The sequence below is a fragment of the Stigmatopora nigra genome, chromosome 22 (genome assembly GCF_051989575.1).
Source record: "Stigmatopora nigra isolate UIUO_SnigA chromosome 22, RoL_Snig_1.1, whole genome shotgun sequence".
NCBI lineage: Eukaryota > Metazoa > Chordata > Actinopteri > Syngnathiformes > Syngnathidae > Stigmatopora > Stigmatopora nigra.
The window spans coordinates 7,440,833-7,467,668 of NC_135529.1; the positions used below are offsets into that span (position 1 = coordinate 7,440,833).

At 38.8% G+C, this 26,836-nt stretch overlaps 2 protein-coding genes across 5 annotated transcripts in view; one reads left to right on the forward strand and one right to left on the reverse strand.

Moving 5' to 3' along the window:
• Positions 1–23,772, reverse strand: part of LOC144215395 (tenascin-like) — a 43,743-nt gene extending 19,971 nt beyond the window's left edge. Inside the window, exons 1-2 of one of the 4 annotated variants that reach the window (XM_077744282.1) lie at positions 23,613–23,772; positions 23,190–23,342 (exon numbers count right to left, since the gene is read on the reverse strand). The gene's annotated coding sequence lies outside the window, so the exon portion shown is untranslated. Of the gene's footprint in view, positions 1–4,722; positions 4,932–23,189; positions 23,343–23,612 lie in introns of those variants that run through there. The other 3 variants (XM_077744281.1, XM_077744283.1, XM_077744284.1) reach the window with 3 other exon arrangements.
• The window catches only part of LOC144215398 (dual specificity testis-specific protein kinase 1-like), a 67,397-nt gene that overhangs the window by 18,560 nt on the left and 22,001 nt on the right, over positions 1–26,836 (forward strand). The gene's annotated exons all lie outside the window — the stretch shown is intronic.

The window sequence follows — 26,836 nt, forward strand, 5'->3', positions numbered from 1 at the left end:
CTATTGCTCGAGTCGACGGTTCCGTTGGGATTGATGACTGAGTTTTATGCCGCTTCTCAGAAAAGGTTTTTAACATTTTATCACCGCACGGTCTGGAGGGCACATGCCATTTTCTCTTTCTGCCTCTTATGATTGATGTGGATGTCCCTGTTGTGCTGAACTACCAGAATCGTTGACACCTGAACAAAAAGATATCTGGTGTGCTCGTGGACAAAGAAATGCATTGTTGGAAAATCTGACATTGTGCAGTTTCATTGAAAAGGAAATTAACAGGGAAGATAAGAAATAGCTGCTCACTGCTTGTCTTTCCAATAGTAGAGATAAAAAAAAACATGAAATCATTCACAGTGGTCATAGTTTCCTTGAGGGATGTTCTTCATCACCTTCAGAAACTGGAAATCTTTTCATCTTTAATATCTGTCTGGCCTAAATATATAATACACTTTTGCTATCATGTTTCCTCTCATGATACACATTATCAATCGTTTGACCTGCCAAATAGATGATGAGATGAAAGAGAATGGTCTTGGCGGATCCCATCGAACTGACACTACTCTCAGTTTTGACCCCATTGGGTGTGATGGCACAGATAACAAGGGAGTAGTGGGGGTTGGTGTGTTTTTAGCTGATAAGAACCCAACACAGAGGAATATCTTAGATACCGTGCAGGAGAAACACTATTATGGAAAGTCACTGCCAAGACTGAGCCCTAATCGGCCTAGCTGAGCTACTGGAGTGATGTAGAAATTCACTTAACTTGGCCGACTGATACATCCACCCCAAACTGTTTCTTCGGGCAAAACCAATTTTCGACTTCGACAATAAGATATGGAGAAAGAGTTTGTTGAGCGGATGGCAGTGCTCACCAGGTCAACTGTGCGGCAGTCAGAGCTCAAACCCCTTTGTATTGTTATGTTATTTGGAAGCATTCTCCCTGTGAGGTACATCATAAATATTCTTTATAGCTCATCCCCTGCAGTGCCTCTGTCTTCCGCTTCTGTTCTCCGTGGGTCCAGATGGAGCACTGCACGCAAGCCGTTGTTCATCAGCCCTTTAACAGTTGAGGATCCTGCTTCATTAGTCTATCCCGTGTGTGGTATGTGGACTTGGCAACTTTTGTGGAGCATTTACTCATCCACCTGCTGTTTGGGCCAAATACTGGCAAATCTTTGTTGTTCTATCCACTCCTTCTTCCACAGAAACTATAATTGTACTTGTCTGCGTATTGTATAGAACTAATAAGGTAAATTTAGTATGCTGTTTGCCTATCCTAATTGACCCTGGGGGTTTCGTCACACAGTAAATGGGCTACATTAATCTCCGAGAAGTTATTTGGCATATGTGACTTGGACTTTTACAAGCTTTTAATCACACACAAGTGTATTAAGGGCGTGAGAGGCCCAAACATACTAAAGATTTGTGCGAGAAGATACGGTGGTATTTCACAAATGAACCATTTTATCATCCTAACTGCTTTCCAAAAGAACAACGGCAAAAGGAAATGTCACTCCCTACGCCAATTAAATGATATGGATGATGAAAACACTGGGGAGATTTCAGAATTACATATTGAATGGCTATTCATTACTTCAATTCTAACTAGATAGCAGGAGTATTTTACCCCCTCTAGGAAGGCAATGAGTGAGTTGGCAGTGATACTAGGACATCTGTTAGTCCTTGTCGAGATGAAAGCCAGAAGCGTGTTGTGTCCCACTTGGGAGTGTCATGCATTCAGACACTTGTATGAGTCTAATGACCGTAGTGCCTCAGGTCGGCTACTCATTGGCTTTCATTGTTTTTTTTTTGTTTTTTGTCCAACAGTTTTTCCAATGGAAGTTACTATCTTCCCCTTTTCAAAAGGAAGAGTGCCATCCTTTTCCAAGACCCCTACAGTGTATATATATATTCTAATGTGTGAGGTCATTGATGGAAGCCCAGTATTACAGGCAACACATGTGTTGAACTGTTGGCTGCCTCCAATGGTGGGCTTACCAATACAAAAGCCATCTGAAGGCTTCAATGCCTCAAGACATCCACTTTTTTTTCTCTTCAAACATTAGCATTAGAGAAACATTGTAGGCCATCTGGGATAGTTTAAACACCGAGATACATTTTTGAATAGCGAAGGGCAATCTGTGAGATTTCGTCTGGAAATGTAGTTGCACTCCCTTTTTCTTCTCTCATTTTCTGAACCGCTTTATCCTCATTAGAATGCAGGGCTTTTTTCTTTTAAATCCTAAATCAAAAAATAATTAAATTTGGGGTAAAATTAACTGGGATTCATGAACCAATAATCTGTCAACTGTTCTGCCTCAAAGAACATAAATCTCATTATACTTGTATAATGAAAATAAAAGCATTCAATTAAATTCAATATTTGTGATAGCCTGGCCCATCTTTTTAAAAAATGTCTTTCGAGAGGTTGTAGCAATAATGTATTTTTACATGCACATTTTCCTTTGGAAGTGCTTGTGGTACAAGAATATAGAACAATAAAACAAACATAAGAAAACATAGTGGATATATTTCAGTGTTTCATAGTCTCATTCCAGTAAATTATTCCTAGCTATTTGAAATGCAGAATATATACATACTAAAGAAATAACTGACAGATTCTCCCCACTGTAAAATAGATATTATCTCATTGTATAGTATGACTGAAAGAAAAAATAATTTAGGCTGCACTATGAACATTTCATCTTAGCATTACAGTTGTTTTTGTCTTCTGGCATTCAATTTCTCTGATACCATCTGGCTTGCTAGTGATCCTATTTACAGCTACAGTATAGTCCAGGTGAAATTATCCAAATCGCCATAAATTGCCTCAAGTTAGATTGCATATTAAAGTATGCATCTCTGAATGTGTATGAAAATCCATGGATTTTCCCAATCAATTTGATTCAATCTCATCACTCCTGAGTCTTTCCAAAAATGTATGTCCATGAACATCGACAATTACTGTTTGTGCTCAATCACCAGTCAAGGAGCTAAGTGGGGTTAAAACTGCCCTCTCATCGAGCTTTGTAGGGCACGGGGCATAGGGAGCTAACAGCTGTCCAAACAATGGACCATTTCCCACTCGTCGTTACGCTGAGTATCACAGTCTGACAGTGGGTACTCATGTGTAGCTAAACAATCCTCAAAGACCACCTATGAATGGACAACGTAAGTTGTCCTAAAATTATGACGACATACGGAGACACCTCAGTCAGTATTACATAAAAAATGATATAGCAAAGTTCTGAAAGATATTTTTGGGGGTAGAACAGATTTATAAAAGCCTCATTGAACATCGTAGATGACGAACACTGAGATGCTCCTTTTCTTGGAGTTAGATCTTCTCGTCATACATGATTAGCATGCAGCAGACAATGCCCTGGTATCCTTTTGGGTCTCTTCCATCACTTCCCACTGCTTATTATTGTAAGCCTTCTCACAGTGGCTCACACTTTTTACAATCTTTCGTTTATTTTCTTATTTTCTTCAAACAACGTCAGTGCAGTGAAAGCTACACTCAAGAATGTGTATAATGCTTAGATAGAACTTGTCTAAAATGTCTAACTATTAAGGATATTGTCCACAGTAGATAAAAGTGCATTCATGCAAAATGTAATGGTTTATTTTGTCGTTCATGATCAGTAAACTTAACACATTGGCACCCTCATTAGCATTCAGCACCAGCTCAAGATTCTCTCAACCACAGCAGAACATTCTCTGCCAATTTATAGAAGTACAAAAGTGTACATGCATGTGAATTCTAAACATTTAAAATATAAAACACAAAAAAATACTGAAAGACAACCTGATGCACTCAACCAGAGAGAATATCTTCTGACAAATACCCATACTTTGCTAACCAATTCAAATATCATTTTTTGTCTAACTGATGATGCTGGTGCAGAAATTGATGATACAGAACCACACAGAAAAGGCAGTCAGTAATTGTGTCTGTGTGTATGTAAAGCTGCTGGTTTCCAGCCTGCAGTGTCTACGCTGGAGATCCGAGAGACGGCAGCATCTAATGTAAAGCAGCTGTCTGTTTCCTGGGTTACACAAGCTTACTGTCTGCTGCCATGTACCATAAAGTATACATCTGGACCTACTCTGGCTTGCAGAACACACAATTGGCCATGCACGCAAATCCCACACCTACAGTAGCACTCTGATGTTTCACCAAACCACAACCCATTTGCCTCATTTAAAGTATTGCAATAACATGACTTTGTTAATTCATGTTGGCATACATCAACTTTGAAAGCTTTTTTTGACAATGTAACATGAACAGGTTGATAAAAAAACAGTCCTCACTTACCTATAAAGTAAAATTAAAAATAAGGATCAGACCAAAGCATAGTTTTCCAAGCAATTCACTCCACATCCGATAGTTATGGTTACAAGATAGTCAAAGTGGCTAATTAACTTGTCATTGACAGAAAATATAATCATCCTCTAATTTAATACTACATCAATCCATGTGTGATTGTTAACGAGATCACCGCCAATGAGAAAGATTACACTCTTTGAAAGCAAGCAAGCAAATTGCCCAATCAGAGAATTCCAAAAAAAATGGCAAGATTTTTTCATATTAACCCAGACGAGATTGAAAACAGAAATATGTCAAAAGTTTCCAAATATATTTAAAATATCCTGATCAACCTATCCATCAATTTGCTACATTTTTTTTCATTTCATGGTTGCATCCAGGTAAGGAAGGTAACTTACCTCGGGCACAATGGCCACTCACTTCTCTCTGCTCTGTGAATCTTTACCCAAAAAAGATTGAACAGAAACTAAGCCTATTATCAGCAGTCTGCACGTCTCAGACCACTGACACCTTTGTCATCTTCTTGCTTCTCTCTCCTCTCTTTAAGTGTTTACTAGAGTCTACCTAGAGAGCTGGCTGATGTTGTGCAGGCAGTGAGAAAAGAGAGAGAGGGTGAGAGAGCTAGAGAATGTGGGTCTGAATGAGAAAGAGTGAGCAAGAGAGAGAAAGAGAGACCATATAAAAGACAGAATTCCCTTTCTCTTAAACAGTGGACCCTCTGCGGTCAGACTCCACTCCCACTTACTGCTTTCCTAACGCCCCCCACCCATTCACCCTCTTCACAGCATTGTGACTGAAAGCGAAAGAGCTGAAACGGGATGCCTCAAGGCTGGAGAGAGAGAGAGAGAGAAAGAGAGAGAGAGGGAGAGAGAGAGATTGAGAAAGGGTTTGTTGGGAGGAAAGGGGTGGAGATGGATGGGGTGGCTGGGTGTCAGTGGTCCATTAGCTGCTAATTGTAGCAGCGAGCCAATCGTAAGTGAGATGACAATGAATACGCACCCAACATTAACATAGGGTTTAAGAACAAGAGAGCATTGAGTGCAATGGAGCGGCCTCGGCGCAATTTAACAGGGTGTGTGTGTTAAAGGGCGGCTTTCCCTTGGTTGATGTAATGATCACAAATACACTAGCGAAGGAATAAAAAGTTAAATAAAGATTAGGCTTTTTAGTCTGGTTTCATCAGGAACTGACCCTGTAAAGCTGACTCTCAAATGACTACTAACTGAGGATGGGATAGCCCGTAGTTGATTCTTCTGATTTGTAGGACTGTTCAGGCACTTTGAATTGGTTTTATGTTTATCGTCATCTTGCCCTTTGCATTTGAAACTTGCCAATGCTTCATATCAATTTAAAGCTATCGCAATAATTGTTCTTCCAATCGGCTTTCGTAATTTCCAATGTCCATTGCAGCATGTTGATACATGCTGGTGCAACATGAGTGATGATCCGTGCTGAATGTCAGAATGCATGCATGTGTGTGTATTTATGTGTGTGTGTGTGTGTGTGTGTGAGATGACGATTCCATCCTGGTTGAGTAGAGCTTTTCTCAGCAGGGGAAATGATTGTTATCTAGTTGCTGAGAGCCGCTGCAGCCAGGCAGAAGGATCCTCTCTTATACTATATGGCACACGATCGTACATATGAAGCTTGGCATTTTGGTGATTAAAAAAGAGAAAATCAATGATTTAAAGGGGTGCTAAATTCCTTTTGACCCAAGCCCGCAAGGCAACAAAGATATATATATAACCAGTGGGGAATATAATTTTTAATGACTTTTGGTTATGATGATTATTTGAAATGATGGTTTGAAAGCTTGTCGATCACGCAAACCTGTTTGAAAAGAGTGTCGGAGTAGAGCCGTGCATCCCACCATCTGTTCCTCTTCTCACCTTCCTGATATGCTCTGTCTTTCCTTCACTGCGTTGCAAAGCCTAATGGGGAATTGCTGTTTGTCAAAGCGTACCTACAGATTTATTTTCAACTGAAGTGCGTGGGTTTGATTCCCCACATGACAGCTCCGAATACACACAAAGCCAGTCATCAGATTTCTTTAAAGGAACCCATTTTTATAATTCAAATAAGGCATGACAACGCTCAGTTTACAAGTGTCATTCAACGAACAGAGACTCAAGTGACAGAAATAATCTAGAATAAAATAAACATTTGCATCAGCGCCACACTGAAATTATTGATGTAACTTTTTGTTTTGCTTCAGGATTATGAAATATTCAAGATGGTACAATCTACAAATAAAACCCACCATTCTGGGGAAAAATCCTCATTAAAAACGGAATTGCAGAATTTCTGGATCTGTAAATGTAACCAATCACAAATTACAAATAAAAGTAAAGACTTATGTATAAATTTAATGACTAATAAAGAGACTGTGCATTCATAAACATCCCTCAGAATCCTTGGTGTTTTAGAAAACAAGCAACCGTATCCCAAGTATAAAAAAAAGAACTAAACAGTGGAATTGGATTCACAGTTTTTTACTTGAATTTAATCCGCAGTATAAATATAGGAAAACTTGTGTAGGTTGCCTGCAGCAGCAAGAAGGTTTTCTTGGCTCAGTATAATTGGTAGTGTCTATCCTGAAGCAGAGAGATTGTGAGAAGTGAGACAAGATCTTTCAGTGACAGTGCGACCCAATTATGCTATAGAGTCCCTGTAGCCATAGAGGATGTAGAGGATGCCATAGTGGGCAGTAATAAGGCAGTGGTGAAAACACACCACCCGACTGGGCTATGTGTGAGCTTGCAGGTGACCTGCAAAGACCTGTTTACCTCATTAAAAATGAATCACAAGGTAATAAGGGCCCGGCTCTTATACTCTTCCTTCCACTGCCTGTCCTTCATCCATTATGTAGCAGTGAGGAGGGACGGTGTGGGTTAAGTCCTCAGGGAGGGTCACTTGGACGACCACCCAGACTAAATTCTCCTCTCGGAGCTCCAGCCTTTCTGATGTTTTAATGAGACAATAGCAAAGGGATAGGATGTATAATAATGGTGATGAAAACTCAGGATAGAAGCACAGACATCAGCATATAAGCTATTCACACTCTTAAATTAGACATGGAAAAAGTCTATTGAGCTTTTAGAATTTATTTCAATGGGTTTATAACCCCCAGTAACTTTCAGATATAGGAAATTGAGAGAATTGAGTGATTTTCCCTTCCACATTTCTTCACAAGGGTTTTGGGGGGCGCTAGAGCTTATTCCAGACAGTCTTAACCAGTCTACCTCGCATGATTTTGGAAGGAAACTAGAGTAACCGGACATAACCCACAGAAGCATGCAGAGGGCATGCAAATTCCACACAGGATGGTCCAAGAGGGTATTGAACCCTCAATCTCATAACTGTGAGGCAGGCACGCAAAACCACTCAGCCAATTAATAATAATTAATTGGAGGTCTCATGGGTGAAGAAAACTGCCAGCTGATAATGCCCTTTCCATTCTTGATAAATGTCAATGGCGTTCATGGCACTGACAAAGAAGGATGTTATTTATTTGTTGCTGAATAGTCTCATTCTCAAAACAACACAAATGCCTAAGAGTAGACATCACATTTGTCAAATATCAGGTAAAATCCTTGTTACAATGTACAACCCTAATTTAAATTTGCCTACACGTCTCAATTATTTGAGGAGCACCTATCAGCACACTTTGTTAAAAAAATATTAATATGTCCCCATCGCCTCCGGAAACACTGTGCTTATCTTTTCTATTTTCAGCTTTGCTGAGCATCGCCTATATAGAACGTTATGGCAGATCCCACCCGTTGTCTCCTAGCTGAACCAGAGCTCACATTTAGCATCAAACAGGTGGAGACAGATACAACACTCTATATGTCAGGCTTTCTTGCCTTGTAGATTAAAATGTCAGCGAGTTCAGAACAAGCCTGTGAAGTCGGAGATACATTAACATAGCAGAAGTTTTAAATAGGATGTAATTTTTGCCCCAAAACATAACAGAAGTATAAGCTGAAGGAGTCACTTTTACTCATCAGAAGCAGGGTGCTCTCCCGCAGAGGGAAAATTAAAGTAGCGCATGAAGCAGCTTGTTGAGTGACAGCTGGTCTTAACCTTCGAATAAATGCAGAAATCAATTCACTGAACATATAATTGGTTTTATCATCTTCCCATTTTCTTCCCACTGGCTGCAAAGACTTGAAAAGATACTCAGACTGTCATTACAAAATAAATTAAAATATAATAAAAATGACATCCATCTTAACACGAGCAAATCAAAGCGTGTTGAGATGGATGTAATATAGTATTAGTTTATATAACTATTGATTACCCTGGCATTATTTCATTACCCTCGCAATTAAGGAAAGACAAGACAAAGAGGCTACAGTTTAAGGCTGTCAGGACTGCGTCACTATGCAGTTCCATTCAAGTCCAGCATCTCTTTATGGTCGTTTTACCACAGACTGTCTGGGCAAAGGGTTCAGGCTTGTGTCTTTTCCTCTTTTGTCTACTTTCGTAGAGGACATAAATGGAAGGTTGGGGCACAAACAAAAGGCAGATCATGGGTCTATTGACGGGGACAAATGAGCTTAGTTTGGGTAATGTCAGCCCAAAGGAAAGGGAGGTCTGAGGCTCACCTAGAACCGGAACGGGAGGGGAGAAGAGTTCTTTAGGGTGAACAGCTGAGATCCTCCTTCCACATGCTCTGTCACTATCTGACAATGACAGACTCATAGTGTTTATGGGTGGAGGAAGGGAGAACGCTGAAGGCTGTTGAAAGCGAGTAGAACACCAGCTGATTGGATGTTTCTCTATGGCAACCACAAGCTGTGATCAGGAGTTAAAATGGGTCAAAGGAGCTAGAACCGTAAGCTGCACGTAATGATAATTACCCCGAATCTTACTACACTGGCGTTGTTTCTTCTACACTTGGTTTGGGTTCAGTTCCTGGACAGCGCTTCAGATCTCAGAAATTGCAGTTGATAGATGGTGATTGTTATACGTTTACTAGTGGCTTGACCAATCCACAATTTTACGATCACAAATTTACTGATGCGTTCAATGCCTTTTTACAGAAATCAAAACAGTTCATGGATTAAAGGCCGATGTGCTGAACACTAAATTTTACCTGTAGTTTTCCCAACGGCCTCACCTGCCACATAGGAAATAAATGGCACACAATTTCCCAGCAGTCAGGAGTAATGTTTTTAAAAGAAGTGGAAAATATTTACTGATTCTAGTTTTCTTTTCCCCCCGCTTAATGCAATGTACTTTTCCTGAGTCTCGGCTTATGCCCTCAAGTTATTTTCTGCACCATACTGTAGACCTATGTTTCGAATAAATTGAAATAATGAATAAAATTACATATTTTGCTCATTTGCTTCATAAATGGTCATTAGAGGTTGTTTTATTTTTAGTTTCTCGAGGACAAACAACTTTCAAGAATAGTTTGGTGCACAATCAATAATAATCGGACACATTTTTATTGTATTATATTATTATCAAGATTGTTTTCTGGAATCAATGCCTTTTTTTGCCACATTCTTGGGGCTATGGGGAGAGATTTATTTATTTTTTCAGCACTTTTTGCCATGACTAAAGGCTCCTTCCCAGAACCGATGCAGTTTGCGCCATTAACATAATAATATGGCTGGCATCTACAGTGCAACAATTGCTTTTCAACACAAATGAGTGTGGACAAGTGTTTAACAATGTGGTTGTATCTGCCTGCATTGCGCTTCCCATGTTTTAAACTGTTAAACATTGTCTTTATGGATGACACATGCCACTTATGGTGTAGTGGTCATTTACCTGACTTCACTGTGGCCAATGTGGGGTCAATTCCCATTTGCTGGTGATGTAAATGTGAGTGCAAATAGTTGTTTGTCTCTGTGTGCCTTGCAACTAACTAGCTACCAGTTTAGGTTCACCGCTGTTCATGGTGAAAGAATAGATGACACATATTTCTGGAGTTCTTTGTTCTGTGATTGACTGTGATATGGTTATGTTCTGAGGTGTACCGTTTGTCTGTTGCTCCTAAATTTCATTGTTAGTCAAAATGTCTGTGCTGTGACAAACAGCTATTGTACATCAGGCCCTAGCCAAACACACACAAAACCAATCGGCATTACTCCCACCTTCGATCTGTAAGGGGAACCTCTTTTGGGATGATCAAAACACTCAATCCATCAACTGCTGAGGAAGTCATCTAAGTCTAGCACCTTACTCCAGTTGCAGCCTATTGATTTGAACAAACTGTGTGTCTCCATAATGTATAAAATCTTATCTTATCGTTGACCTTCCACGCCCGGCAATAAGAATCTATTTTATCATGAGGTTTAATATTTTTCTGTTAAACAATGAATAAACATGTACAGTTGCCAGAGACACTGATCCTGCTCATTCTGCTCAGCCTCATTGAGCTATTTTTGGATACTTTGAAATCGATCTTGTGTGCTACTCATGTCCGGTTTCAGATGTTATAACTTGAATTATCTGGCAGCTTATTCTTTCTGTTCTACTCTTAGCTCTAAATGATTCCAAGCACACTCCTCTCACTATTGTAAGATTTTAATTGCAATATCTGTGCGTGTGGTTTTAATTAATCGTTCAAATATATTGAATAAATGAAAATGGCAGTATGACAAGAGGAGAAGGATGAAATAGTTGATTTGGGAATGCACTTTCAGGCCCTTGCCTTGATTTGGTTGTAGAGTTTTTTGCTTGTGAATCATTCCTTCCAACTTCATCAATTCCTACTCAGTGAAGGTGTGATTGTGTGTACAAATAGTTGTCCTTATCCGTGTGTGCTCTACTACTGAGGCAGCCAGTTTAGGATGTAGCTCCCCCCTCAAATGTAATGGGCTTCAGCACCTCAGGACCCTGACAAGTGTATGCGGTGTTGAAAGGATGAATGATTTGCTATTGGATACTTGTGCCTTTGTGTTCTACATAAGAATGAGGTTTCAATTGTAAGGCTGTTTTCAAGGACAATTCGAAAAACATATGCTTGTCGCATAATAATGAGATTGCTACAGGTGCGATGCTGACTGTGATGTGACAGACTTAGAGGTGAGTCCAAGGAAATGTGGTGCTGAATAATGGAACTTTTTTGAGGATATCTGCTCTGAGAAGGCATAGCAGGCAGAGTAGTTCAAGCGCCCATGACTGATGGCCCGATAGATTGGTGATGGTGTTCTTGAATGGGAATGAAATGCCCCTCTTGTTTCAGTCATGTCACAATTTCACAGTCTGGCAATCTTTTCCCTTTCAAGTATAGACAAATACAATGACATTTTCAACAAATTAATTTTATCTCAGTGTTGGAGATTGCTCAGCATACCGTGTTTCGTCCATTTCGGACTGAGTCCAAGGAACAAAGTAATGATTTTATAACCATGCAATTAGGTTCGAGGCACAATACATTTATTCTAAATATTACTTCAATAGTGCATTGGCTTTCCAATATTATTTATCAATCGTCTTTGATATTAGGATTTAAAAGGAGCAATTTGTTGGTTTGAATCCAGCTCATTCCAAAGAAAAGAGCCTCTAAAAAAAACAAAAAAAATACAACAACAATCTACGATACACTGATGGCTGTTGTGATGAATAGAGGTTAAGGTTAAGAGTAGAGAGGTCAGTGGAGAGCAGAAGGTCCAATAGATAATAAAGTGAGGAATGCAACGTTAAGAGGTTGCATTGGTCAAATCACATTAAGCAGCCATGAAATAGTGCAAGTGATACTGCACTTACTTGCAATCCATTAGTTTTTTTTTGTCAGCTTCAAGGATGAACCATTAGCAAACACACGGTGTGTCAAGGTTGTACTAAATACTGAAAGAAATAGAATGATGACTTTGCTTTGGAGAAGGTATATTATTCATGGTTCACAGTAATGTTAGGCTGAGTATTGATGATATTTCTGGGGCAATTACAGTTTTTCTAAGATTAAATATATATCTATAGTGGACTAGCCCATAGACACAGAAAATGCCTCCATTGCTTTAAAAAAAAGTTCACTTTTCATCTACAAAGTATGTCTTCATTTAGTTGGCAGAGGGGAATCGTAATTGCAGTAAGCACTAAGTAATGATAAACAAGCAACTCCAAAGGTCCTCATGTCTTCTATATTTATTAACACAGCCTGGCATCTTTAAGGGAATATACTTCATATGCTTCATTATAAGATCTCAAAAAAGGCTTACAATTCACTCAATTTGGCCATGCAGATTATCTGATCAGAAAAAAACAAAGATTTGGTGGAACTGATCAAGAGTTTTGCTATAATGCAGGCTAACCTGGGCCTCAATGTCACAGTACTCCTGTTTAGCTAATCACATTCACCTCATACTGTGATTATAAATCAACACTTGATTGTGTGGCTATAACAGAAGCCAGCAGGACCTGATGACCTGAAATGACATTAATTGGTCCAGAGAAATGATGCAGACCTTTTGCAGGAAATAAAAAAACTGTGAAAACACTGATTGATGTTTTCTTACTAGTGGTCTTTGTCTTGCCCAGTGCCAACTCTGATAGTTTACAGCTCACCATAACTCAGTGCAGGCTAAGGCTAGCCTTCAAATGATAGGTGGAGCCACCGGCGGTGTTTGCCCATATGTTTTTCATTCATTTAGTCAATACTCACTCTATGAGAGAAGGACATTGTTGGAGCCAACAACAAAGGACCCTATTTTCATAGGCAGAGCAGGTGCACTCGGGCGTAAAAAAAACTGCATACATTGATTTTCTTGTCAACGCAAAGGTCTCGGAATGTGTTTTGAAAGTTGACAGATTTTTACACTGCAAGATATGTATGCTGGCACAGCAAGAGTGTGTTCTTAGAGTCACGCATGATGTATGTTACAATTTGATGGAGAAAAACCCCACTTGCATTATTATCGAAACAAATGGTCTACATTCCAAAGGTTTAAACCAAGTTTGTAAGCTTGCGATTGAGGTGCTGGTCAATCTCACAGGTCCTAAATTAGGGAGGTGCACAAAATGCTGCCATAATGAAGGCTACTAAGCGTTGACAATGTTAGAGTTCCTCACATATATCTGCTGCAAAAGCAATTGCTATGCATCACCTACTGTGTCAGTACAGCAATTTTTCACATTCTGCCTACTGGTAAAGAAAACATTAGCACTTTCTCTATCCCGCTTATCCTTTTCAGAGGTGCATGGTGCTGAATGTTCACCAGTCAGTTTTAAGGCAAATAATTGACAGACAACCTTACGGACTCACGTCCTCCTTGTCACTCAGTATGAACTAAATCCCTCTTTGGTGCAAGACAGTCAGGAACCATCAAGCCAATGAACTATCAGTGACTGATATTGTTTTGTCCCCACTATCTTTAACTCATCTTTGTTGAAAAATACAAATCGGCAGTCAAGTTTTACATTTGTATGCCACCTGCTCACCAGCCAGAAACTGCACAAAATGCTGCCTTAAAGGAAGAGAGGTTGCTTGAGGCTCTGCCTCTTCAGGAAAATAATTCTACACTGCAAAAATATACTTAGTAAAACAGTAGCACAGGAATGTAATTGTTTCCTTGGACTTTATGCTTTCATGTACAAAATTGGCCATATATAAAGACTCCTCAAACCATCAGCTTCCTCCTCACACCATCAGCAGCCAAGCTGTTACATCTGTGTTCTCTATGCATATATTCACACCTCCTAAACACAGTGTTTACTACTTACATGTATAGGTATGCTGTGTACGTGTGTTCTATAAATTCCTTAGCTGTGTGCATTGACGCATGGGCATCTAAGCATGCATGTTCATGTTGCTTACACAAGTCTGGTCCGCTGAGAGGACAAGCTATAGACCCTGTACCAGAAGCATATAATTACAGAGGCAGTTTTGAGAAGATAGCAGAGTGCCTGCTGGGTAATTGCTCCTAAGAGTGCAGAAGGAAGTATGGCTCTTTTATTTTCAGCACTTATTCAAGTCGATCAACTCAAGCAATCGAGTCAAAAAGAAAACTGTATGTGGTGAATATCACCACAGATCTTTTTTGTTGTTAGAAAAACATGGCACCTGTATATAGTGGATATGTAATAATAATCATCTCCTGTTCATGTTTTTAAATAGCACATTGATAGATGTTGACAAAATGGAGTTCAAATTCATACCAATCTTCTTTTTCCTAGTTTTAAAATTGAAAAAGCTTTAAAGGATAACTGCTATTTTCACACACAAACATCTTGTAGTCTGCAATATAGAATAGTCTGGCTACAGATGGGAAGGTAGAAAATTCACTGTAAAATACGTCATTAATAAATGTAGTCGGAAAATGTGATTTCCTTCACAACTTAGTACCCAGAAACTAGAAAAACGTCTGTATTTTTAATCAGACTTAAAAAAAATCAACAAATACAAATCTTGGGCTTCAATGATGATTCAATTTCATTAATATCGAGTATTTCTTTTTACACCAGTCAACTAGTAAGTTACTTTTTTCACTTTTCAGGCATCTGTCTGTTGATACACTTACTGTCAAGTTTAAAGACATTGCATCTCTTCTTTCTGTCTCTCTTCCTTTTTTCCCCGATCATGAATGATCCCTGCCATCCATCCCAGTCAAAATGGACATATAGAATGCCAAAGTAACACATATCAATCCACCTTTTCCCATCTGGTCTGGCCTCTTCAAAGCACCAAGTAATTATAGCCCAAAATCTTTAAGCTTTTGCACTAACACACATGCCTTAGCTAGTCAGAAAAATCTGAAAAATCCCTCAACATCTCCTCAGAAGAAAGTCTTGCCGTTGACACATCTAGGCAAAATTTTCTAGTATAAATTTTATGGATCAGGGTACCGATTCAAATATATTTAAATTCTATTTTCGTGCATGGGAACCTAGGAGTTAGTAGGTCTGCGGATTAGCTGGTTGAAATACTGTGGATTAATTTTGGAGGAAAATGTTTGGAAAAAATATTTGCTCTTCTCTAAATGAATGTTGTAAGAACTCGGACTGGAAAAAAAAGGACTAAAGCCTACTGGTGTCAGAGTGTCAATCAATATGTGTACAACTCATGCTGGGATTGTGAAGAGGGCTTGAGATCGGGAGAAGTACAACTAAATTGGATATAGCATGAACCCAGCAGGGGATTATTGAATATTTTCAAGAGTTCATGTTGGCAAACTCAGCCTGCAGTGGCTTTGGAGTCTTGCAGTGTGATCTCACCCCAGTGGGCTGAAGCAAAAATTTAAAAGTGTAAACTTGTGAAAACTTTGAACAAACAACACAGGATACAGAATACCTCAAAACAATCTTCTATCTGAACTAACCTGACGTATGCCTTGATCTGATCTGAGGTGTAGTTTTACATTCTTTAGCTTTGAATTTACAGTAATTTTGTTTGTGCTTTTCATCATTCCAAGCCCATAAGATTGATATAGTGCTGTGCTTCTTGGGTGATTGACAAGCCCTTTTGTTTTGACAATCTTACTGCATGGATGACTGGGTGAGTGTGTGGTATGAATAAAACCTTTACATGGGGTTATGGACAGAGTCCTTGGCTTGAATAGACCTGTGCTTTCCTCAAGGTGATTTCCACTTCTTTTTTCCCTAAGCTAGAGTATACACAATCAGGCAAGTGCTTGTCGAGTAGTGATACAAAGAGCTCAGTGTGTGAACGTATGGCTGAAGAAAAGAGTGACTGGAACTATATGTTTATCCACTAGTTCTATATCTAGCCAAACACAGACACTAAGACTCCTGGCTTAACAGATGGGGAAAAGACCTCTCAATATGTCATGTCGGCGCACTGGATTTCAAAGTTTTAGTCGGATTTAGAGAACGCAGACTTGGTTATTAGTTGCATTTGAGTTGTTGCATAACTCAAGCTTGGGGGAAGCTGAAAATCAGCATCTCAGTTTTACTGACAAACTATTGATGAATATACTGATGATTTGCTTGATGAACAAGAACAAAAAAAATAGAGTCCAACGAATCTTGATTCAAATCGAATTGTCACACTAACTTGAGTGCCTGATATTGTCAAAATTAATGTTTGATATGTGTTTCATAGTACAAAATGGTTAATATTCCCAAAGTCAAATCTCCAAATTAAAATGTGTTATATAAAATTGTACCGTATAATCACTAGTTCAATTTAAGCCTGGTTTTGAACACCGAGTTAATTTGAGCACCGCCTAATTCACTAGAGCCTTTGCTCTCCTCACAAATTCATGCGGATAGAAAAAAAATCATTTGATTAAAATGAAATGAGTGGACGCCAGTGCCAGCATTATATTGTTGTGAGCACTGAGCCATAGACTGATTGAGGTCTTCTACCCAGACGCTGTGATGACACGTCAACCAAAGCCTGGATTGATCACACGGTTGCTTCGCTGCAGCGTTCGCTCGCACCATCTGTTTAAAGCCCCTATCTCAAGCAATTTCCCTTCATTGGAAAATGACTTTTTAAGATTTGTGGTACAGTCTTGAAATATTGTCCTCTACATATTGTTACAATGTTCATTACATGCCTTCATACGGTATCTTCTTCTGCTCGTCATGAAAACGAGAAAGGTGATAAAAGTTTCACCTTACAATGACCTTACTTTGTCTGGAGATATGTATTTTTTTATCTTGACCAGATAAATTAGCAATTTTCTTTTGTTAGATGAAAAAGCAGTGTCAGCTGCTATTGAATTTTTATATCTTGAGCACAAAACAGACTGTAAGTCAACTAATAAATCTCTGGACTATTTCTTTAATGATAAGCTTTTGCCTCTCCGGTATCCTGATCTACCACTAGAGTCATGCTAAATTTAGAAATAAAACAGGGACATTGGCAACCAATGAAAACAAACCTTTTTGACCCACAGTCAACATTTGTGGAGTGCATGTTACATTATAACCTCTTTAGTATTCATCAGTGCTGGTGCTCTAAAATTTACGACCAGTTCACTTCAATAACTACCTTTGTAAGTGATACCTCTAGAAAGGGTGGAGGTGTATTACAAGAAAATGACCAGTAACAGATCTATTGTAAAAGCACCTGCAGTCTATAAACATACTGTCTTTAGTTGGGATTTTCCCTGAGGGGGTGCTGTAAATTATCTTTACAACTACCTGGAGTCAGAATGCAGATATTGGAGCTATTTTTTTTTTACTGTGGTGATATTACACATATTACATTACTTAAGGACTTAAAAAATGAATACATGTTTTGATCCAGAAATATAATGCGGATTGAATGTGGATTATTCATTTTATCTTTACACCGAATATGGTGTCACCTTTTACTCAGTTTATTAGCAGTTATGATGTGAGTTAATAACAAATGGACATATGTACAGGATTTGAAACACAATACAACATGACAAATACCACACACGATTTAAATGTTGGTAGAAAAGCCTCAGCAAGCATTTTGACATCAAGCAGGAGGCAGGTTGGTAGGTTGCATTGACATACTGGTTCACTGGCATAGAAACCTGCAGTATGACCTTCAACACATCATCATTTGGCCATTAACCAGGCTGGAGGGAAGGAGGGATGCATTTTAACTGCTACTTACTCAGGCTGTGTTTCAGAGCCAAGTCTGCTCACTCTCACCAAGACTCATTCTCTTTCTCATTCTTTGCTGCTTGAATGTGTATCATGATCACTTGATCACAAATCTATTTGTAAATGTCACCAATTCCACTGAGACCAGAGGCTTCTTGAACAATGTCAAAATGAGAAATGATACCTGGTAAAGTTTGGTTTTTATCAAGACAGTATTTTTTTTTTTCAAAATGTATGATTAAAATTTTCACTCGGAATCTTTCACTTGAAAATTTGCATTTTAAAGTTGTTTCTGAGTATGGTGTTTATAGCAGTGTAAAAAAAACCAAAAGATGCATATTCCCTGCTCATTGTAATACCGCAAGTGACAGGAGGATGGCCACTAGTGATTAAAAATAGTACCTAAACCCTCTTAGTATTTGGAGAAAACAGTAGCTGGACTCCCATTGCAACCAATATGATTCAGGTTTTATCTACAAGATGTACTACATAATCATGACTGCACATCAGTAAGTGTCATTGAAAACATCAACTCTGATAGAATAAAATAAATAAAAGTCATCTAAGATGAACACGTTGCTTATGAGCGCTTTGTAGTGTTTGCCAGAAAAGCGGTGCCCTGAAAAAGACTATTAAAAGGATATAGATCTAACTTGGGCAGTAAACATGTCGCTTCACAAGTCTGTCACTCAGCTGCTTGGAAGTGCCGTTTTCGAACGATGGCAGGCGAAATAATGCAGCCGTTTGTTCTTTGTGAATGAGAAGGAGCTGGCAAGGCTTTAGTTCTTCTGGCAGACTATCCTATGGCACGGTGCCACATTCTCTCTGGGGGATTGAAAAGGGTGGAAAAAAGTTATGTGAAACAGTCTTCTTTCTGGGAACAACTAGAGAAAGGGGGTTAAAAGAATTCATTCAGTCCATTTAGCTTACAATATTTGCTGACAGATAAAATCATCCGACAAGTTGTGTTTAAATTAAGAGCAGACCCAAGCTGTGGTGTGGTCAGCGCTTTCGATTAAAATCAGGTCTTTAGCGCTATAGTGCTTTTGGAAAAATAGTCCGACAGAAGAACGTCAAGGTGTTTTTTCTTTTTCTTCTTCTTCTTCTCATTTTCCACCTACTAGTACAAAAATCAATGCCAAAGGCAACTGGCTGCAATAAGTTAGAGTCACAGTTTTGCCCACCCAGCAGGAGCCGGTGGCCAAATGAGATATGCGTTTTGGCGGCTTTCACTGCCAAAATGCCAGAGACCAAGAACACGGATGCTGCACTTAGGTTGCCATTATAGATCAAACAAGGCTGACTTTAGCCCCGAAGAACTTTTTGACTTCCTTCAGAGGAAATCCCTTTTTAGAGCAAATCAAGGAAAACTTTGGATACTCCCAAGGCCAGTCAGTGTTGACGAAGATTGGAGTCTGCGGGTCTTCTAACTAGGTCACTAGATTAGGTCGAGCGAGAGTCAGGAAGCAAGAGATGACTCAATGCAGCACCAGAAACTCCTCACCCATGGCACGCTCAACCGTTAACACACATGCACGCAGACACGAACACACCTTAGGGGATCTTAAGGGGTGGCACAGAAAACTCAAAGGAAATCGTCAATCAAGCACCCCCGGCTAATTTAAAACATATGCAGTGGGTAATGTGCAATTCATTAGACACACTAGTCAACTTTGGGTAGTGAGACAGTCCTCGACATTGCTACACAAACAGTGTTAAAATGTTCTTTAACTAATTACAGAATTACATTTCTGTTTGGGTGCAGATAAAGTACTTTTTATAGGATTCTAAAGCCTTAAAAATATATTTAATTCTCAGGGTTCTATTTCTGTAGTGCAGCTGCTCATAAGCATAAAAAATGTTTATCTTAATTTTCATGTACATGCGTTAATCTGAAGGCTAAAAGTCATTATGATTTTATGCACCTATAAAGCCGGGTGGGCCATGGTTTGGCACAAGGTTTGAGTACCATGAGGATAAGCATTGTAAAAGATGAATGGTTTCTGAATATTGATGTATTGTGTGGTTTTCTGGTCATGTCGTCACTGTTGGAGTTCTTCATTGGTTTGCAAGGTGATTTAATGCTTTTCGTTATGGATTATTGGATCTCAAAGAGTCATAAGGGTCTTCAGTAACCTTAAAGTCTGCCAATAAAAACAATTGTCATAGCCATTTGCGGCAATGGAAGATTTTTGTCATATCCTGGAAAATACTTCCACCTCCACTAAGCGTATAACCAGAGACATTTGTATCTTGGAATAAGACTTTCCTTGAAAGTTCACCCCAAAACTCATTATTATTTTACTGTTGCAGCACATTGTCTGTGATAATACGGCCCTGTATGTTCATTACAAGGATCCATTATGTATTTTATATTATTATTTATATGTTCACGATGCAAAATTCCCCTTAATCAGTCTACAGATTCCTTTCAGCCTGACTAAGATCAAAGCAGGCTTGATGGAAAGCAGAGCTTAGAACTTATGCTGTATCCTCTAAAGACCCTCGCGGATGCTGCTGTCTACTGAGCCAATACCTTCAGCCCCTAGGCCACCTATCCTTAAGTGGAGCAGAGCCTGAAGGCGTGCAAAGGTAACGCGTGTATGGAAAGATGGTTGCCAATCAACTACCGTAGCTGCGAGGGCCTGGCACTTCTACATGGCCATGGTTTCCTCCACCCGAAGCTATTTCTCAAGCTTTGTTGTGCCCCTTATCTTTAGCTGCAGATAATCCTGTATTTGCTGCATAGATCACAGCTGCTTTGCCAGCAATCTACCACCAGCTCAGTATGCATGTTAAACTCATTACATATTCAAAAGGAAACTAAATCTCCTGCATATCTCGTCGCTGAAGGGGCGTGTGCATAAATGTTTGCCAGTGTGTGTGTGTATGTGTGTAAGAGTACTTTGGTCTACTTCATTTTCAAATTGGCTAAGCTACCATTTTCAACCCACATTTTTTTTCTGATATTCCGCTTACTTTTGATCACCACGGAAAAACAGATTGGCCCCCAAATTTGTTTTTCCAGTTGATTGTTGATTGAATAGCTGTAACATAGCAACACAAATTAGAATGGATACAGATGTTTCTCTTGACATAGCAAACATTGTACAGACACCAAGTATGAAGCAGATATGATTTTTTTAAAGTTTCTAAGACTTGGGTCACTCAAGATATATCCCAACTCAAAGCAGTTGTGAAGCAGCCACAAGTTGACTCATAGCAACACAGTAGCAAAATGTCTTAAAAACAATCATTTGTTCTCATAACAAAAATCAGATAGGAACATCCCGGGTAACTATCCCATCTTATTATACTAAAACAGTTTCTCTTAAACATTACATATTTATATTTTTGTGTGTGGATGACATGTATAGTCATATATAGCCTACATGTTGCCAGCATGAATAAATCATATTGTTTCTTTACTGAATATATAAAGCTCTAGATTTTTTTTTAATAATACAGTAGACCGTACTAAGTGATATGTAGCGTTAAGTGGTCCTCTTGATAATGCGCTTGTTTGCATGAATGGCTCAGGCAGTGTCTGTTGATCTAACAGCAAGTCCTCACCTCCACAGCCCCCTTAATCCTGTCCCCAGACAGACTGATGCCAGATCAGCTCGATTCAGGCTGGTAGGACCCCTGTCTTAACAAAAACTATAATACACCTCCCTAGTAGATCAACTATACCTTAAACTACAGCATTTTTTTTCTGCAAAGTCAAGAGAAATATGTTCAGGAATTCTGGCCTCTATCTTATTGCAGGTTCTAAATATTTGAATTGTATTCAATATGAATATTGTTGGAATTCACCCAACAACAAAAAATAATTTATCAATTCATTTTGGGTGAGTTTCCCATTGAGATTCGTCTTAAAATTGCAGTATTTATTAGTTCAACGAGAATGTACACCAGAAACACATAATAAATATTCACTTCTTACATAAATGACATAAACTGCACCATAGATGTTATTGAATTGAATGAATGAGGAATTTTACAGATTTTCAATTAGGATTTCTTAGGCTTCTGAATTATGTCTTCATAGTACATGAAAAAAGCACCGTTCCTTTTCAAAAAGTAAGGATCAAAATTTAAGTATTCTCCTTTGATCTGACACCAGCATATTTTAAATTGTCTCCATGCCCACAGCTTTTTCAGCAGGGCTACATTTCATTGATGTTTGAACAATTCAACTCCCTTCCATCAAAGCGCAAACACACAAAGCACTTTATAACATAGGACCAATTTCACCTTCTGACCTTTGTTATTTACAGGTGCTTAATGGAAACACAGAGAAGCCTAGATTCTGTGTGGGTTTAACAAAAAAGATTGCATGATCAGAATAAAATGATTTGCAGAACATTGCTTGAGAATAAGACATTATCCCAACACTTCATTTAGTTCTATTCACAGTGTTTTTCCAATTGCTATTTTTATGCTTGGCTGATATTTCAAGGTACTTGAAATCCAAATCATAAAGGTTGCCCATTTGCTCTTTTGGGGTTGACTAAATTTGACATGGAACACTTCCCGCTATTGTTTTTTCCGTGGAGTTTTGAAATAGGTCAGATCCAAAGTGATGGGATTCTCTGGCACTCCTGTGACTTGTGCAGAATCCCTATCAGGTACTCTTAGAATCTGGACCCTCCCCTTTTGTGCCCCATGTTACATATTAGAACAACTCCCTCAACACCCCTCCTGCCACCCTCACACATTTTTTTGTATCATTCATTGTCTTATTACAAACGGGTGTAGCTGTAAGGAGCTCTAGGGGTTTGATGTCTCAAAAAGCAAGACATTCTGATGTGAATGCCCATTAGAGTTACAAAAATAGTCTGGATCTGTTACAGTTGCTCAGTGCATGTCAGCATGAAGTGAGGGGGTCCACAAAGCCTTTGATTGCACTACAAAGTCTTTTCTAAATGCACTTGGGTCAATAGAAGGCAAACTTGGATCAATGGTACGCCTGAATCAACAGCCTTGAGGGTTTGTCAACTTGATTAGATTCGGAAGGAAAGTGGGTTGATGAGTAAACATGACAGCATCAATATTACATGAGGGCGAGCATCCAACGATTTCTTTCTTTAATGTCTCTAAGAGATCTGGGTCGAATCTTCTTAATACTCTGCACGAAAACCTCTTTTTTTCATGCCTTAATCTACATTGAGAATCACAAAATATAACAGGGAAAGTTTCAAGTTGAGAGACATATTATTTCAGAAAGAAAAAGCAATTTCTAGTTCACACCACCACCCGGTAACTCCATGAAACATTTTTATCAACCGATAAAACATCATGAAATGCATTCTTTTTCCCCATGGGAACCCCAAAACTGAAGCAAGAAGATGTCTACCTTGTTTATACAGTCAGGGAACTCCAGTTGCAAAGTCAGAGCTGTAGTTGCAGGGTTCTTGTGTTTCCACAAGCAGATGTCACCACAGACACCTGCTCTGGCTCAACCTCCTCCAACGTTGCCTCCACGGCCTGGGCGTCGGGGGTCGCTGCCCTGCCCCAAATTACACCCATCTTTCAGCCCCCTCGCATGCTATTGTCTTAAGCACTACAGCGGATTTATGCACTCATTAATACTTTTCCACACATTTGTCAGCTTTTACACGATCTGAACAGAATGCAGTCACGGGAATTACATCTGCTGACTTAATGCAAAGACATTCAGCATGTAGGTAGAAAAATAATTGCTATGGTAGCTTTGATAGAAGAAACTAAATTAGTGATAAGCACAAAAAAAAAATCTAAGAAGCTTACAGTCTCTTACCAAGTGAGTACACCCAGGCTGGAAGGGGGTGCACGCATGCGGGATAGTAGTGGCTGGCCATCTGTTTGTGATGTTTAACAACGGGCTCGCATCAACGCCTATATGATTGACTGACAGTTGGGGAATCCAATCTCTAATGTTAGAACCGGTAGAGAGTCAGGAACAGCAGCAATGGAGGAAACTGAATCTTGGAGTCTTAACTAGAGAAACAACACCAAATGTTGTATACGTAACTTGCTTGTGGCAGGTTCCTCCTTTAATCAGGCACGAGGAACGCCGACCTACATTCATCTGAATGACAGATGTCCCCAGTGTCTTTGCCACCGAGTAGTAGTATGTGCTGAGTCTTTAATGATTACTGTCGCACGCCATGTGGCTCAAGTATTCACAGCTTCCACAGCAGGAAAGAAAGTGAACGAGGCATTGATGTAATCTAAAATGATACTTTGCATGGAAACGAATGGACTGCGCACGATTTGGCCTCAATTTTTAGAAGAAATCCGGGTATCACATATTGATTTAAGCCATATCACTACCCAAAATATGACAAAGATTAGTCATTATTTTTTTTACAACAAAATTTCAATTAGTAGTGATTTAACAAAATATATCTTTTTACATATGTAGCTAGAGCACTGTTATAAGCTCAAAAAGTACCGGATGTACTTTTGTTGTCTTTCCCTAACCTCTGTTGATCTGACAGTGGATCATATTTAATCCCATAGTCTTTTTATTTGAACATGACAGATGATGAATGCACGTAATTCGTCTTTACACTTCAACAGTGATCTGGCTGTCAAACATCTGGCTGATATATCGGCGTCTGAGGGAAAGGGATACCATTGATCATGTTACACATGTGTAAAGCTGTTCTTTACAATAATGGCAAGGTCAGATTTCATTGTGCGGCGTGCACACACTAAATCAGTTAACAAAACCAGTCACCTAAGACTTGTTCGGTCTTGAACAATTGTTTTTTTTATGTTTGCCGTGTTTAATTTCAAACCATTCAGCACCATTCTCCTCACATGTAGCTGGCTTTGTAATGTAGCATGTACAAATACCAGTTTATACACTGCATATATATTTTCTTTTCTGAACAAATAAAATGTAAATGAATAAGCCATTAAACCATGATGGGCCCAGATGCTGGGGTCTTCTATGTTAAGGGGTTGTGTCAATGCCACTAGCAACAGTAGGTTGAACTTCATTTGTGGCCCAACTAAAGCCACAAAGGAAACACACACTGATATTGGAGCAGCATATGCTGCATTCATGCATATTTTAACGACCGAAAGCTCAACCATATTCTGACACATTTTAATGGAAAACATAAGGATTGAAAGACTTGCTTTCCTGACATTCTGATTCATGTCCATTGCAGAATGTGATAATGAAGCAGGCATTATTGCAAACCGCACCATTTGTCCCTCCCCAAGGAGAAATAGTATTAAATTACGTACACCTGCAAGTAAAACTATGTCCTTTGCTGTTTTTAATTACTATGAATGCAACAACTCGGTAACAAAAAAGACCTAAAAAACGGTACATTGCTAGACACTGTTTTATTATTAATGATACGGAAAATTATACGGAAAATTCACAAGATTTGCTAAATATTAACACTGTGATAACTGGTGTCTTCTAACAAAAACCCTAGAAAAAATAAAATAAAATATATGGCATACCGTAACACGCATCACCTAGACTGGGAATGCATGAAATGGCTTTGCTTCTGGGTTTATGAGCCTCTGGGGTATTTATAGAGGATGTTTGCTGCTGACAGGAAAATCTTGGTCCAAACATGTCACTCATCATATTGAAATAATAATAAAGGGTCAGTTGAAAGTCAGCTTTTTTTTATGCTGGATGAAGTTTTCAATTTTTGGACCAATTTTACTTTGATTTCCAAGGGGAAACTTAATGATGGATGTCCGGGCGGTAGCCTCAAATCCAGACACATCATCACTCTAAGCAATTGAGTTTTGTAGTTGATTTCCATCGTAGGAGTCTCACTTTCATAAACTGGATGGGTGACAAAGGGCAACCTTGGTAGAATTCATTTATTTTGAGGTGAAAAAGCAACATTGATTAGCGCAAAACCTCCCTTGCTATGCAAAGAATGCCTGAGGATATACAATATTTAGATTTTCTTTTGTGTTGAGTTAATTGTTTTTTTTTTAATAGAATCGTCGTTACTCGTGTTATCTTGCAACCCATTTGACACTCGGAATAGAAAGTAGGTTTTTGTAGTGGGGGTGGATCCATTCATTAATGCAAATGGATGTGAATACAGTCTAATTATAGTGTAATACTTTAAAAAGCAAATTTAGGTTACTAGGACACAGGATACTGTCTTGTCTTCATTGACGTCTCTTGGTGGTTGTCTGTTTAACATGAAAGTGATGGAATCTGGGGCTTTAGAAGAAAGAGCTTTTATCCGTTTTATTTTTTTTAAGGGACTCCAATTCTGAGCGTTCTGAAATAGATCATAGCGAAAGTAAACATGACTACAATGATGGCAAAAAGGTATAGTGAAAGTTCCATTAAAAAAAAAACATGTCAGTGTCGATAGATGTAAAGAATGCCCAAACAAAGTATTACTATGGGAACAGTACTGCACAGTATAATGTTATGTTACAAAACAATAAAGGAATGAAAGACAATTTTGGAAACAGGAAAGTGTGGGATTATTTTCCCTAATTTCATCTTTCAACCACTGAACTAGAGCTTGATGGATTTCCATCCGTAGTTCAATGTTTCCTGATGCGCTGTCTTGAACAGTTCTCCTGTAATTCTGCTTAGTGACGCTCTTGTACATCAAGATGACTGCACCATCTGACTCACAAAGAGTTCCAACCACAGACACGTCTTATGTTTCATAGTACATCGTAAATTTCCATTAAAGCGCATCCGTGCTGATACATCGTCCTTACAATTAAAGGTCAGACCTTTTAACGTGTGCTCTGCTTGTATCCTGCCATTATTGCATCTTTTATTTCGTATCCTTCTTCCTGTTAAACATAAATCACTATTTTTAATTCACATACTTTTGCCAGCAAGCACATTTTTTATATTACTATATATTATCTAGTAATGTAAATATTCCCTTTCTACACATGGGCTGTAAATGAGACTCATATATATGCTTTAGCAGAGACCATGAGATGTTTCAAACATTTCACAGCTCAGCACATCTTTTTCTACACATGTGTAAAATGGAT